At 32.7% G+C, this 14737-nt stretch overlaps 1 pseudogene; it reads left to right on the top strand.

The window, feature by feature from the left end:
* Window positions 1–5342: 5342 nt before the first annotated feature.
* On the top strand, window positions 5343–6247 carry LOC149826715 (phosphatidylinositol N-acetylglucosaminyltransferase subunit C pseudogene; annotated as a pseudogene).
* Window positions 6248–14737: the final 8490 nt, after the last annotated feature.

Genomic DNA, 14737 nt, shown 5'->3' on the forward strand with positions numbered 1-14737 from the left:
AAAGGGTCTTTGTTTTTTAAAAGCTTCTTCTATGTCTCAGTCATGAAACCCCTTTTTTTAACTTCCCTTTTCAAACCTTTTAGGGACTTTATTTTCTCACATTTTGCAACCCATTCAGATTTGATGCAAAATTCAAAAGTCCATCATGATTTTCTCACCCCCTTTTTATCAGCCCTTTGTTATTGAGGATTCTATTCTTTTCAATCCCATTCAGGTTAAGGGTTAAACCTAAATCTTTGCAAAAAAGGCCATTTCTTTTTAAAAGCTTCTTCTATGTCTTAGTCATGAGAACCCCCTTTTTAACATCCCTTTTCAAAAGCTTTTAGGGACCTTATTTTCTTGCCTTTTACAATCTCTTTTGGATTTTAGGGTTAAACCTGAAAGTTCCATTACGGTTTCCTCACTCTTTTTTATCAAACCCTTTGTTTTTGAGGATTTCATTCTTTTCAAAGCCATTCAGGATAATGGATTAAACCAGAACCTCATTTAATGAGGGCTTTTCAAAATCAATCTTCCATACCCGGTTCAGATTTTCTAACTGGGGCATTTTTGTGTCCAAAATTTGGTGTGTTTTTCTTTGCCACTAAGTCAGGCTTTCAACTGGCTTAGTAGCAAAGAGGGGCAACCATAAACACCCTAAATTTTCTAAGTTCATTTCTGGACGCCCCTTTTCATAGATACCAACCCTTTAGCACAGTGTAGGAGTCTAACCCCTAGGTCCATTCCAATGTAGGTATCATTTTATCCATTTTTACCAAAAAATTACCATTCTACCCCTAGGTAACCTTAGATCCTTATTAGTTAGACCCAACCAAGCTCATTTTAGGCTTAGAAGAACTAGACTGTCAGTCATTTCTAGCTCCTCTAAGCTCATGATGAGTATACCCCATTCATTTTAGCTAAATTTGGTCAATTTCACGTGAAATGAGCTCATTTCTAGCTCGAATTCTAGTCAATTATTCTATAGTTAGTCAAGCTCAATAGATTCTATTCTTCTGTGTTTAACTTGAGCTCATCAGGAGTTCAAGTGGCCCAGTTTTAGTTCAAACTTGTTTCCCACATTGTTAGAGTTCATTTTAGCTCAATTCAGCTAGAATTGAACTAATCTTAGCTAGGATTTAGCTCGTTTAAGCTCTGATTTTAGTTCATCTTAGTTCAGTTGATTGTCATTTTAGCTCAAACTCAGTACACTTTCGTTGCTCACTTCACTCTATAGTGAAATCCTCATCATTTCATGTAGAATTGTGTCTATTTTCAATCATGTCTAGGAGTCTAATTGAGCTAGTGTCCTTTTAGTTCACCTGAGTTCAGAAACCTTCAAATCAGTTCAACCTAGTTCAAACATTACCTTCCAAGTGTCACTCTTCGCCCTACAGGGCAAAATCATTTATAATCTTGGTCATTTCTATTTAGAGTGGCGATTCAGTCAATTTCTAAACCAGGATAATTTTTAGTTTGGACTCAGATCAATTCTTTTATCTGATACTCTATCTATATCCGAGATCCAACTCATGTTTTGATTTAGACATTTGATATCTGATCTGATCCAATGTTGGATCTGATATCCATTATCTATTTTCTATTTTTGGGCCTCGATTTGTTATCCAATTTGCTTTATTATCTATATCCAGAGTCCAATTTGTTTTCCGAACCTAGATTATCTCATTAGATATTCAGAGTCCAGTCATTTGTTATTCAGGATCCGTTGTATAATTCTCATTTAATATCCATGATCCATTTCCACTTTATTTCTGATCCACTTTCTGATTTTATCTTTCATCTAGGATCCATTTCAACATCCATTTTAAATGTCTTATCTTTGATCCAGGATCTGTCCATCATTTTTAAACATGGATCATGCTCATTGTCTGAGATCCAGATCCATTTATCATTTGAATTTTCGGATCCAGATCTGAATTCAAAACTTTCTTCCAAATTTAAAACTTGGGTTCAAAATTGATCTTTACATTTTAATCTAAACCCAGTTTTTTACATTTGATATTTTGAAATATTTTTTCAGAAAAATAGTGTGTACTAGATCCGAATCCAGTTTGGATTTGGATTTGTGTCAGGCTCAAATTTCAAAGTGGATCTTAGATCCAATCCAATTCACCTTAGATAGGACCCACCTAGGTGGCATCACTTCTGGATTATCCTTTTCATTTTGTTCTTCTCGTTTTTGTTATTTCAGAAATCTAGTTGATTTAGGACTTTATTTTTACCCTTTTATCTTTTATTTTTATCCTTTTGTTTTTAACTTAGTTTTAAACCTTTTTTATTTTGTTTTAAAAACAAATGTGGACCCCACCTAGATGGCCTCACATTTGGAGACTTCTAGTTCTTTGTTTAGAGTTTCAATTAGGTTGAAAAAAGAAAAGTTAAAATTAAAATCCAAATAGGACTCTATTAGGGAGGTCGACCTCCTCTAATTGTTTTTTTTGCTAATTAATTGCTGATTAATTAAGCCAATCTAGAACTCCCTAGAGTCCCTATCCTCAGCCAAAATTTTATTATAAATAGGGACCCAAGGGGAGGATGTCCAACATGCTCTCTCTCTCTCTCCCTTTCTTGATCTTTTCCTTTCTCTCCTCCTTCTTCCCTAAGTGTCGCCCCCCTCTTCTTCTTCTTTCTTCTTCATTTTCTTTTCTTCCTTCGTTGCAACAAGGGTAGGCCATCCAGATCAGGTAACTCCTCCTCTCTTTTTTTATTTTTATTTTCTTTTATTGCTTGTTATTATTTACTTGTTGCGTTTCATTTTCTTTTCACAACCAGGTGAAGTAGAAACTCAGTTTCTCATAAACTTAGTCCCATCTTCCAAACGGTTACAGCAAACTAGATCCCATGCATTCATTTTTTTTCTTTTATTATTTATGTGCATCATAGATCTAGGTCCACATCTTTGCATCCATACAACATCAAGATCATTCAGCTTTATTTCTTTTTCTTTTATGCATATTTAGAATAATTTTAAATTTTGTTTAACAATCATGCTGTAAATCTTGACTTTGGCCCTTGTATTAACATTTTATCATTTTGAGCTAAATTTTTTATGAGAGATATATCCATATGTTTATGTGTATCTAACAAAATTTTATGATTTTTTGACCTTTTTGTCCGATTTTCAAAAATCAAGAAGCGAAACCTATTTTTTGCACCGTCAAAATGCTGTATAGAATCAGGGTCAACTTGCCAAAATCATATCTCCCTAACCGGAGATAATTTTTTTGATCCGTAAAAGTAACTTCTTTGACTGCATTTACACTTTATCCTCGTTAAATTTGGTGATTTTTTATGATAGTCTACTATTTTATTTTAGCCAAAAACCAAAACCTATCTCTCTGCACTGGCAACGTAATGTTCATAATCAAAGTTATCTTGTCAGAATCATATCTTCCTAACTGGAGATGCTTTTTTGGATCTGTAAAAGGATATTTCTTTGTTGGCATGTCTAGTTTTTTTTGGGTGATTTTAGTATTTTTTAAGGTCCATTTGCTATTTTATTTTAACCCAAAACCAAAACCTATTTCCCAATAATATGAGGCATTATTCAGAATTAGGGTCATCTTGTCGAAGTCTTATCTCCCTAACCGAAGCTTATTTTTCAAATCCGTAAAAAGAAATTTCTTTATTATCATGCCTAGTTTATTTATAGAAAATCTTGTGATTTTTCATTTTTGTTTGCTATTTTATTTTGACCTGAAACTGTGATAGGTACAAAATATCTTGTTCTGCAGCCCGTTTCCACTTTTTAATTTAATATCTTTTGCCTACATGTTTATTAAATTTATTTTTTTATTGCATGTTGTCTTTATGGTTGTTAAGATCGTTCATGTTAATTTTTAGAGATCATTTGATATTTTATTTTGTTATTTTCCAAGAATCGATTTTCTATAGAATCCCATTCTTAAAAAATATGGGTAGATTCAATCTTTTCTTATTTATTTTATTATTTTCATAAATAATTTTTATAGTTTTCAGATCTGATTATTTTTTTTATTATGTCAGGGTGCTCTCCACTTGATTTTGTGTCGATTCAACTCGTTTGGTCTTTGGATTAGGCATATTTCAAAACTTATTTCTAAAACCCTGGTTTTTAACACTATTTTTATAATTATTCTAAATCTTCAGGGGTATTTTGGTCCTTTTGCCTTCAATTCTAAAATTCTTATTTTATAATCAGTTTAGTTTTATATTTTATTAAATCACGCATGTTCATTTAGTTTAATTAGGGATTTTATTTTATGAATGCATGGGAAAGACAGATTTCAGGATAAATATCTCTCAATTTCCAGATATTATTAGATAAATCCTGAAAAGCCTACATATTTCTACTAACATGTTTGCTAATTTTTCAGGAAAGTTCAAGACTTTATTTTTTCTTTTCTTTCTTTCTTTTATTATTCTATTATTCAATATAAATTGTAATCAAAGACCAAAAATAGTGAAAAGTTACTTTTCTGCATAGCTTAGGATTGCATAAGCATATAATTTATTTTCTTAGTATCAATTGCTATTGTTTGTCATGCATATGCACTTTTTCAATTTTATAATGGTGAAACATGAATGACACATGCATCTTCCTTTTAAGAAATGAATAAACTTAGTAGAATTTATATTTGTGGTCATAGTTAGAATGCAGATGAAATTCAAGTTTTATTAATCTCTTTTAATATACAAAAGCCTAAACACTTAGGTTATTTTTCAAAATAATTGCATACTTTCAAAATATTTTTCAAAACCTTCATCTTAGAATTTGAATGAAGTATATTTAAAATATATTTGTGGCCATAGTCATAAATATGTGATGAATTTATTTCATCTGAATTCTATAAGACATAAAACCCCCCTTTTTATTAGAGAAGTTTTTTTTCTAAAACAAAGGGGAATTATCAATAGTTTTGTCAAATTTTCTTTTTAAAAGAAACTTGATCCATGCATCATTTAGATTAGATTGCATCATGCATGGGCCCACAAGGACACACACCCCATTATTTGATTCATTTTCAAAATATTTCTTCAAAAAGTATTTTTCAACAATTCCAGACCTGCATCATGTTTTCAATAAACTTCTTTTTTTCAAAATCATGTCATACGTGTATTTGATTCTTTCTGCATTCTAGGGTTTAGAATAATTTCAAAGGCATTTAAATAAAATAAGGCATATTGTTCAATCCTTGATTTCGATTACGCCTAGTTAAGGTGCCAGGAATGGTTGAACCTCGTACCGACAGGCAAAGAGTTTTCTAAAAACCCTTTTCAAAAGATCAGTTGAATTGCAAAAGTAAAATTTTACATGATAACAAGTGTATTCATCAAAAAGTTTTTCCTGTGTTGTGTAACTTATGGAGAGCAAAACGTTGGACACACCATCTCGAACCAGGTGGAAAAAAGTGGCTTATGAAGGCATGCCACCTGGGTATGATGACAATTACACAGATGAGTCTTTCTTTGAAGATATGGTCATGAATGTCAATGTTGTAAAGAGAGATATGGTGAAAGTGATGCTGGATTAAATTTCCATCTCTCAGTATCTCTACATTGTAGTTCTTGTGGTCTGTGTTTGGACATATACATTAGCAACCAGAATAGATGGAAGGGCACTCCAACTACTGAATGCCATTCTTTTTGGAATGGGCTTCCTGATTATTGTTTTAACATAAACAAAACCTTCTATTCATCTTCTTCTCCATTACCTCCTGAACATTACTTATTTCATTAGTGGTTTGTATGTATTTTTCCCTCTTTATTGCACACCTACGAGATCCATCAGTTCAGACTCCATTTAGGCACTTACAGTTTTCCTGCTTGTTATTTATCTCTTTTTGCATGATTACTTCGGCTTGAGAATTAGACCACCTGGGGCTTTGAAGAATCCAACATTAACGAGCAATATCTCCCTGAATGCATCTATGGTTGCATATGTTCTTATCGCCTCTCGCCTTCCTTCAAGACATCATGTATTTTCCATAATGCTCTTCTCTTTACAAATTTTTCTTTTTGCTCACTGGTCTTGTACTGCATTAAGAAGTACTCTTACAAAGTTCACTTATGTTTTTCTTTCATCTTGACTTGTGTAATATTGGGCATTCTTTTTCCCTTGCACCATTCCCTGTTTGCTCTGTTTTTGGGTTTATTGTTGTTCATTATAGTTGTCTGTCCTTATTGGCATATTAGGATACAAGAGTGCAAATTTGAAATAAATGGCCCTTGGGATGAGGCCAAGCTTTGTTTTGATATAATTGAATAAGCTCTATGGTGTAATTTTTTCTTATATACCAATCAATGAAATCTAATTGTTTGCCTGCTAATGTCCCTTTTATTCATTTTCTTCTTGGCACAATAGAAAACTTATGAGCTTATTTTATTACCATATTTGTGCAAGACCGTGTTTTCGTATATGATTCTTCATTTTCCACTAAAATTTTTGTCAAAGAAAAGCGATGTGCTCCTACAAGGAGCAATTCTTATCTCCCCTGCAACTACCTCATAATATACTAGTGGTTAGTATAAAAAACATGTAAAATGAAAAAAAAAGGACAATAGTAATCAAATTTTTATTTCTCCAAAGTTGAGCTTTTCTAGAAAGTAGATACCAAAGGTGAGGTAGCATATGGTTTGCATGAGAAGCAAAATCAACTACTGAATTTCTAATAGAGGTTAGATGAGTTCAAGAGATCATAGGTCAAAGAAACCTAGCTAGTGTTTGTGAACACCCCAAATTTTTCAAAATTTCAAAAATTCCATTTTTGCCTCTGACACCCACCTTCTGAGCAATTGAGTCAACTTCTGATCAACTCCTGATTATTTCTCAGACTCATTTTCATATTAAAGATCTGAAATCCAATTTTATTTTCCATATTTGACTCAATCTTGGATCCAGATCTGATATCTGAATCTAATTCTGGGTCTGGATCTTCTATTTTCAAAATCCAAAATCAATTCTCTGTATTGGCTCAGATATTTTATCCAGATCCAATCTCTATTTGGATCCACTCTTCTCATTTTTCTTTGGTTTGAGATCCAAACTTGAATATTTACCCAAAATCTCAGACCCAGATCCATTTTGAAACTCAATTCTTAAAAATTAATTCTGTTATTTTAAAAACTCTCTTTTATAAAATCCCTAAAAATATCTTATAAAAATCTCTTAAAAACTTTATCTGGATCCCTTCCCTCATATTTGTAGGTTTTCTTCTAAAAGCATAAATTTCAGAAAGGGGCTCTACCCTCATTTTTTAAAACTTTCCTTTTTTAAGACCTTCTTTCTGAAATTCCTTGAAAATGTGAGAGACCCCTTTTGAAAAAAATCTAACGGCCTTCTTTTATTTAACAGCCATCGCAGGGAGGCTCTTGATGATCCGTCTCACACCCATCAATTCGCCCCATCCTCTCACATCCATTCAACCCATCCACTTCTCCTTCTTCCTCTCTCCTTCTCCTTCTCCTTCTTTCCTTCCCCTCTTTCTCTTCCTCATTGGTTCAACTTCCCTCAACTCAGTCCGGTTCAGGTATGCTTCTCTTTTCTTCTCTTCTTCTCTCTCTCTCTATCCCTTTTTATCCTCCTTCATTTTCTTTTCCACCTGTACTTCTCATAATGTTTATGCACTATGATTTGTTCACAGATTGGTGTCAGATGACACATTTGGATTTCATTCCATCTATGTGGCATCCGATTATCCGTGATTCAATTAAATTGCACACTGTGATTCGTTCATATGGAACAAGCATATTTGGATTTCACTTCCATCTGTGCGATACCCAATTGAATCATACATTCTCTGATAATTCTCATATGTTCTCTTCCTTTTCATTGCATCATCTTTTATTTCCCTATTTTATTCAATTATTCTTATAATGCATCGCTGCGGTGTGTATCATGTTCACTACATCAGGTTCTTCTGATCTTATTGCATACCATCAAATCCGCATTACATCCTTTGCATTGTCTGATGAACCACACCGACCATTATTTCATTCGGTATGTAATGGAAGCTTCCTTGATGGAATAAGTTGCAAGCTCATCAGCAACCCAGGGTTAATCTCGTGTTTTAGCATGGTAATCACATACATCTTTCTGTAATTTGTTTGGGTTAATCATTCTGCGAATTGAATGCAGTTCATATTCTCCACGATTCTGATTTCATTATTTATATCACAGACTTTTCATCATATTGCATCAGACTATATTTTCTGCCAAACTCTTCCCACTGATTCATATCAAATGCATCACACCTTTTGTCATTAGTATCATTTGATTGTCACCCCTGCGTTCCATTTAGCAATGAATCTGCAAGCTCTTTAGCTTTAGGTTTGTACCAGAATCTCATTCTACCAGCATCCTTTCATTGGTGAATTTGATATTGTTGTTTTCCTCTTTTCAATCTGTCATACATAATGTATCTCAATGAATTTACAATTGGTCATTATGAGCGTCATTTATCTGCTATTGCATAATGTGATATTAAGTCTAATTTTTGAAAATCATAGTCATATTGTTATATTCATTGTGCATCATGCTCACTATATCATATTCTTTATATTTGCATTGTTGTTTCATTCGTTATTACGGAGTAGATTTGTTTGATCTAATCTGTATAACAGTATCTGAAATTTGCATATTATCCATTTTACATATTTTCATTGGTTGCATCTTTCCCATTCGCTTCACTAGTTCATCTCATTCATTTGATATGATCTATGCCCTCTGTATATGATCTTATTATTAGCTTCATTTGTTACTATTGTTTGTTTCACAAATAAGCATCTTTCGACATCACATCCATGTAATTAGCATTTAAACGACATCTGCATTATTTGTGGCTGTTCCGAGTTATAATCCCATTCGCACCACTTTAACAACATCCACATTTTGAAGTTTTCGCATCACCCATAGTTTTGCATTCGTCTCTTCGTATATGGACTGCCCTGTACTGTGGAATCCTTCATTTCCTTCATTGATCTTCATATATATACATTTTGATTCATTCATATATTGTTTGTATTCAGATTTACCTTGTTCAAAGACATCTACACCTAGCTGTAACTTGGCATAACAGTATTATACATTTTGTGCATATGACACATAGGATCATGCGTTCATTAACCTTTGTTCCATCTCTATTGTACTGTATGATTTTCAAGTATATTCACAATGAAATTTGATGAATTTCAAGATGATCTGTGATTTTCCTATTATCTTTTACTGAATTTCTTTTTTGCTTATTTCGCTTAGAGAAATTTTCAAGCAAATCAAGCTCAAATACATCAACTCATAATCAAGCAACTTAGAGTCATTCGTTTTCATTTTAGATCAATGAATGCAAGCAATTATATTGAGAATCAATGAGAATTGCACATTCCAAGTTCTCTTCTAATATTTGTGAATCTTTCTTCATTCAATAGTTTCATAAATATATCCATTAATTGCTTATTTGTATCCACAAATATTAGTTCTATATCTCCTTTGATCACATGATCTCTAATAAAATAATGTATCACTTCAATTTGTTTGGATCTAGAGTATTGAATTGGATTCTTTGAAAGATTCATAGCACTCGTATTGTCACAATAAAGTAAAATATGAACAAGTTTAACTCAAAAATCATGTAGTTGATGCATAAGTCATAACACTTGTGCACAACAACTATTGACAGCTACATATTCCGCTTCGGCTATAGATAATGCACATAATGTTGTTTCTTGGAAGACCAAGAAATCAAATATGGCATGTTCCACTTGTGCTTTTCCTATCAATTTTGCATCTGGCATAATCCATATTCGAGTATGTTATTAACTCACAAGGATAGCCTTTGGGATACCAAAGACCTAAGTCTAAGGTGTTCAAGAGGTATCTAAATATTCTTTTAACAACACTTAGATGTGATTCTTTCGAATTGCTTTGATATATTACACATAAGTACACACTAAACAATATGTCTACTCTACTAGCCATTGAATACAATAAAGATGCAATCATTTCTCTATAAAGCTTAGGATTAATAGATTTTTGTTTCTCATCACTTTCCAATTTGATTGAAGTGGGCATGGGAATAGGACTTCCTTTTAAATTTTGCATTCCATATTTCCTACGTAACTCCCTTATGTACTTTGCTTGACTAATAAAAATCCCTTCTCTACTTTACTTGATATGTAGACCTAAGAAGAAATTGAGTTCACCCATCATACTCATTTCAAATTCTTCTTGCATTAATTTGGAGAATTGCTTGCTCATTGTTTTATTTGTAGATCCAAATATGATGTCATCAACATATATTTGAACTATCAAGATGTCAATATAATTTCTTTTAATAAAGAGTGTAGTATCAACTTGAAATTTTGAAAATACATGATTTATCAAGAAAGTACTAAGCCTTTCATACCAAACACAAGGTGCTTGCTTCAAACTATAAAGAGATTTCTTCAATTTGAAAACATGGTTTGAAAAAAGAGAATCTTCAAATTCTGGTGGTTGTTCAACATAACTTCTTCTTTAATAATTCCATTTAAAAATGCACTTTTAACATCTATTTGAAATAATTTGATATCTAGATGCATGCAAATGCTAACAACATTCTAATAGCATCTAATCTAGCAATCAAAGCATAAGTTTCATCAAATTCTATTCTTTCTTCTTAGTTGTATCATTGTGCAACTAATCTAGCCTTATTTCTTATGTTTTCTCTAGATTCATTAAGTTTGTTTCTAAAAACCTATTTTGTTTTAATAATATTTGTATCTTTTGGTCTTGGAACAAGACTCTAAACATCATTTTTATCAAATTTATTTAGCTCTTCTTGCATAGCTAATATCCATGATTCATCATTGAGAGTAACATCAATTGATTTGGGTTTAATTTGTGAAACAAACACTAAAAATTTGTATACACTAGCTAATCTATGATGGGTTCTAACTCCTACCTTTGGATCTCCAAGAATGTTCTCTTTAGTGTGATCCTTTGCATATTTCCATTCCTTAGTAAGATCGCTATGTTGAGTTACATTTTCTTATAAGTCTTCCAAAGGAGGATCCAATTCACATTTATTATGAATTGAGCTTTCTTTTTATTGTTTTAAAAAATCCCTATGTCTTCATCAGCAACATTCTCATTTGATGAAGCATTTGATTCATCAAATATAACATATATAGATTCTTCAACAATAAAAGTTCTTTTGTTGAAGACTTTATAAGCTTTTGAGGTCAAGGAATATCCAAGAAATATTCCTTCATCACTCTTAGCATCAAATTTATCCAAATTTTCTTTGACATTATTTAATACAAAACATTTACATCCAAATGGCTTTAAATAAGAAATATTTGGTTTTTGACCCTTGTAAAATTTATATGGAGTATTCTTAAGGATAGGTCTAATTATAGCCCTATTTAAGATGCAACAAGTCATGTTTATTGTTCCTTGTCTCAGGCTACCTTATCTGTCAAGGAAAGCCAAGCTACAAAGAGTCTTATTGAATTGAAGTCTATCTAGCACAATGCTTCTAAATATGGACATATTCATGATAAGTCCACAAGAGATAGAGATGTAAAATCGGGTTTCCCTAATTATAATGCTTTTTTAAAATTCGGTTATACTGAACCTTCTCATGGTCAATATTTAAATAATGAAAGAAGCCTCTTCACCTCTCTAACATTTTGAGAGAGTGTGTGGTTTTTGTGGATGTAGGTTGGTTCTCAACCGAACCACATTAACCCTTGTGCAAGTTTGGTTTCTTTCATGGTATTAGAGCAGGACGTGTCATCAATGGTGTCTGAAGATTTGAAGGCAGATCAATCTGGTATGTCATTCACAAAATCTTTGTTCAATGCTCCAAAAACTCTTTAGCATTTTTTGTCCATCAAATTGATGACAAAAAATTATCTTATTTGGGAATCTCAGTCTATTCCCATATTGAAAGCCTATGTTATGTTAGGCTTTGTGGAAAAATCAAAAGAATGTCACTGTTAACCCTCAAGACCTCAATCCTAAATATGTTGAATGGATGGTGCATGACCAACTTCTTCTTAGTTAGATCATATTTTTTTTATTGAAACTATTCTCAATCAAATAATAGGCCTATCTACATCATATGCTTCATATTCTCGATAAAAAAATTTGCAACTTAAATCTCAATTGTAAGATCTAAAGAAGGGTTCAAATCCATTGATGAATATATCCAAAGAGCAAAGGCTATTGCTTATCAATTGTTTATTGCTTTAAGGCCTATCAATGATGAAGAACTTGTTGTGCAAGTTTTGAAGGGTCTTTCAAGTGAATATGCCTTATTCAAAGTCTCCACAATGACTAGATCTAACCCTGTTTCTTTGAGTCAGTTGCATAGTTTGTTACTTGTCAAGAGACACATCTTGCCAATCTTGAAGAGATTTCTGGTAAATCAGTCATGCCCGTTGTTAACATGACTTCCAAGCAATTTGATAGAAGTCAAGATAGAAATCAAGGATTTAGAGGGCGTCAAAATAGAGAGAACTATAGAAATCGTGGTAGAGGAAGGAATAATGGTGGATGTTTGAACAACTATAACAGGCAGTAGTATAACAAAAATAATGGGTTCAATGGGAATCGTGTAGTTTTTCAACTATGTGACTAGGTTGGCCACACTGCTCGATAGTGTCAGTAGAGCTTAATTCGATCAAATATTTCAAATGCTTATCATGCTGCAATGGCGACTTCTGAAAGCTCTATTGCCGATGATGATAATTGGTACCCTGATTCAAGAGTCACACATCATGTGACTAGTGACCTGAATAATCTACTAGTTCATTCAAAATATCAAGGTCCAGATTCAGTTTGTATTGGAGATGGTTCAAGTTTGACTATATCTCATATTGGTTCTTCCTATATTTTGAATCCTTCTAAGATTTTAAAGTTAAATGTGGTGGTGCATGTTAAGATTTCTCGTAACCTATTATCTGTCCATAGATTTTCCAGGGATAATAATGCTATGTTTGAGTTTCACCTGAATGTTTATTATGTGAAGGATCTAACATTGGGGGAAACCCTTATTCAAGGAACAATTAAGCAAGGCCTATATCAGATGGACTTGAAGAGAAGAGAAATTCCATAGACTCTAGTGGGGGAAAGGACATTTGTTGACATTTGGCATAAGAGGCTAGGCCATCTAATATTTAAAGCAGTTCATCAAGTTATAAATAAGCATGGTTTTCCAGTTTAGATTCATTTTATAATTCAGTGTGTAGAGCATGTCAATAGGGAAAAAGTCATCATCTTCCCTTTGATAATGCCATCAATAAAGTTGAAGGACAATTAGATATTATTTTTTCAAGTGTGTGGGGACCAGCTCCCGTTGCTAGTGTTCTTGGTTTCAGATACTATGTTTTCTTTATTTATGTTTATTTTAAATACACATGGATTTATATAATTAAAAATAAATCTGATGTTTTGAAAATATTCAAACATTTTAAGTAGCATATTAAAACAATTGTGTAAAGAACAATTAAATATCTTCACTCAGATTAGGGAGGAGAATATCAAGCACTATCTAAATTTTTGAGTTCATGAGGCATTGGACATCGAATTTCATGTCTACATTCTCATGAACAAAACGTTGTTGTTAAAACAAAACATAGGCATATTATAGAGACTGGTTTAACCTTGATGGCTCAAGCAGATATTGCCTCAAAATATTGGAATTATGCTTTTTCTACTGTTGTTTATCTTATAAACCAAATACCTTCTAAAACCATTGGTTCAAACCTAATTACAAGTTTCTTAAGGTTTTTGGATCTGTGTGCTTTCTCTGTCTGAAATCATATGGACATCACAATGAATGTGTTTTTCTGAGCTATGCTAGTCAACATCATGGATATTATTGTTTGCAGGCTTCTACTGATTTTTTTGGATGTGTGTGCTTTCTCTATCTGAAATCATATAGACAATCTGATGAATGTGCTTTTTTGGAGCTATGCTAGTCAACATCATGGATATTATTGTTTGTAGGCTTCTACTAAATTTTTTATTTTGTGCCATGTTGTATTTTATGAGAACAAATTTCCTTGTGTCAAACCCATTAAACCGGCCGAGTCTCTGAATATGCCTAATAAGTCTACTCAGGTAAGTGTGGTTTTCCCATGGTCTCATAGTGAAATCTCCTTTGAAAATTCAGTGTACACTCAAGTCGTCTCTGATGTGGTTAGTCCTATCCAATCTAGTAATGATAATGAAAACTTAAATTGTGTAGCCCAATCTCCTCAACTTGATAATCATCTTATTGAACCTGAGTCAAGTCCTATCTCTTTTCTAAGATCCCCTTCAGTTGTCACAACTTATTCGAACCCATCACATGGTCACTAGGCTTCAAGGTGGAACCTGGAAACCAAAAGACTATCTGTCTACCTTGTATCTGGTTCCTACTGCCTTATTAACTACTCTTCTTAATGATATAGAACCCATTAGTTTCAAGTCAGCAAATCAAGGCCCTGGATGGTGAGATGCTATGCAAAAGGAAATTGAAGCCTTAAAAAAGATTCACACTTTGGAGTTAGTTCTTGCAAAGAAAGAGCAACACGCTATTGAATGCAAATGGATATATAAAATCAAGAGGAAAGCAGATGGTTCATTAAAAAGGTATAAAGCTAGATTAGTAGCCAAATGCTACAGTAAAAAAGAAGGTTTAGACTATTTTGAGACATCTAGTCCGATTATAAAACCAACTACTATCAGAATAGTGGTTTCCTTAACAATCAATAATAGGTGGACAATTCACCA

The sequence above is a fragment of the Nuphar pumila genome, chromosome 10 (assembly GCF_984573655.1).
Source record: "Nuphar pumila chromosome 10, dmNupPumi1.hap1.1, whole genome shotgun sequence".
In the NCBI taxonomy this organism is placed as follows: Eukaryota; Viridiplantae; Streptophyta; class Magnoliopsida; order Nymphaeales; family Nymphaeaceae; genus Nuphar; species Nuphar pumila.